Source organism: Cornus florida, unplaced genomic scaffold (assembly GCF_030987335.1).
Source record: "Cornus florida cultivar Cherokee Brave unplaced genomic scaffold, ASM3098733v1 CherokeeBrave_3.0.0_Hap2_Chr01, whole genome shotgun sequence".
NCBI classification, from domain to species: Eukaryota; Viridiplantae; Streptophyta; class Magnoliopsida; order Cornales; family Cornaceae; genus Cornus; species Cornus florida.
The window spans coordinates 103,416,765-103,419,431 of NW_026775571.1; positions in this window are offsets into that span (position 1 = coordinate 103,416,765).

Sequence of the window (2,667 nt, forward strand, 5' to 3'; positions counted from 1 at the left end):
TTTATGAATACATTGAAATGATGTGGCAGCTTGTGACCAGAACCACATCTTCAAATAATACAAGTTGGTGTCTTGGGCCACCCGGGTGCCTTCCGGGCAAGGTGTTTGGTATGATATTGGATCAAGAATTAACTCTAACTCTGATACCAACTGTATGTAACGGGTGAGTGTTTCGCAATTCGATCCAAAACCTTAAATCACTATAACAAATTTGGGTTCTTACTATTGGATCAAGAATTAACTCTAACTCTGATACCAACTGTATGTAACGGGTGAGTGTTTCGCAATTCGATCCAAAACCTTAAATCACTATAACAAATTTGGGTTCTTACCACAAGACACTTCGTGGCAAAAACTTTCAAATCCTTTTAGCCACAAGAAATAGCTCGTGGCTCGGTCGTGGGCGTAGCCCCGTCACAGAATGCCAATAACCATGAATTTGAACTCGTGGTAAAATACCTTCTATTGCCACAAGCTATTTCGTTGCTAAATAACAATACTTTCGTAGCAGGTAGCAATCCCGATATAAGAATTAATCGTGGCTAATTCAATCCTTTTGCCACGAAAATATTTATCGCGGTAGAATAAGTCTTTTCCCACTAAATTTATTCGTGGCTATAAATTTAATTAACCACGAATATATGGTATGACAAATACCCAAAATAGGCCATGGAGTTTATTCGTGGCTAAAATTTTAATTGCCCACAAATATATGTCGTGGCAACTACCAAAAATAAGCCACGAAATTTATTCGTGGCTATAATTTTAATTGCCCACGAATATATATCGTAGCAACTACCCAAAATAGGCCATGGAGTTTATTCGTGGCTATAATTTTAATCAACCACAAATATATGTCGTAACAACTATCCAAAATAGGCCACAAAATTTATTCGTGAAAAATATTCCCATTTTTTCAATATATTAATTTTTTTTTTGAATTTATATATATTAATAACATATTAATATGACACCAATTATAATATTATAACCTATAAATTATTAACATTATAACCAATATCAAAAATAAAATTTAATCACACATCAAAATGATTATACAAATAAATAAATACTTGATATTACATAAGTCACGTGAACTAAAAAAGTATTGTTTACAACATATACAATAAAGCCCATCACGCAAAAACAAAAAGAGTCTTAGCATCTAGACAAAAACAAGCTAATATCCTAAACAAAATGTTCCGAAATCTTAGATAAAAATGAGCTATAGAATCCTAAACAAAGATCTGGACATAAACAACTTAAACCATCTTAAACAAAAAAAGCTTGAATTCTTATAGTATGAGCTCATCCAACAATCTGCAAAACCAACAATGAATAAATACAATTAGTGCCTGTGTCAAAAAAATGAACCCAAAACTAAGTTTTCAAAATATGATACATGAAAGAAAAAATATAAATAGAAAATAAGAATACCAATAGTCAACTCAGTTTCTAGGAAAGTATGTAACTAATTTAGGATTAATGAGAATAGAAGAGAATCCAAAAAAGAGGTATTTTTTAATACCACAAATTTGTAATTTAGACTAACAGTATTGAATTCTTAACTAGAAAATTGAAAGACTTGTCTTCAATTTGATCAAAACTGGGCCAACCAATTTGGTGGACATGAATTATGTACATTACATGTTGTTCTAGTACAATCCCGAGGAATCACAAACCTCATTAATGAACATCATAAACTAGCCTATGCACTTCCAACATTCATCAAAGTGCAATTACTTTCTATATATATTTATCACTGGCCTAATTTAGTGTTAGAATTTTATTTTATTTTCATTTGGATGTCTGATTTTCATCTAGGTTTCTTCTCCTATTATAATTTCTATTCTGCAATATATATATATATATATATATATATATATATAATTTCTATTCTATAGTCAAGACCGTCGTTGTGAGATTGTGTTTTTGTGTGTGTGTGTGTGTATATATATATATATATATTTTGCTTTCTACGACTTGTTTAGCTGATAGTTTTATGCATTTTATGTCCCAATTAGCAGTATACAGAGAAGCAAAACCGTCCCAAATGCCTTCTTTTTTTTTTTTTGCAATATATATACTCCGTATTATACATATATTTGGCAACATTTTTGCCTGCTATTTTCATTTCTCTGCTCCATCTATTAAAAATTTAAAACTATCAATTCATTAAAACCATGAAAAAAATAAATTTCATATGAATAATGATGTGAATGTATAAAATATACCACCTAAGTCCTATTGACCTAACAAACCATTCTCAAATCTCTTTTTTGATGTCCTATTTCCTCTAGAACCCTTTTTAGCGTTTGTGCAATTTTCATATCTTGCCTGCCTTGTGATTGGAATTCTTTAATATACTAGGATTCCTCAAACTGAAAATCTCAACCCAAAACCATTAAATTTCTCCTTTCTAAACGTTTCATCACTAGGAATAGCAGGGTTTTCAAGAATATCCCATCTGCAGCCGAGGTCATTGTGAGGTGTCTTTATTTGTTTAGAAGCTAAAGGGTTGATTCCTCAACTCTAGAGTACTGCTAAGGGTATTTCTTTTTTCTACAAAGGTAATGAAATTGTACACTTGAAAAAAAAAAAAAAAAAAAAAAAAAAAAAAAAAAATCTACTAAAGGAGAGGATATCAGCTAGCCCCTAAGGCAGCAA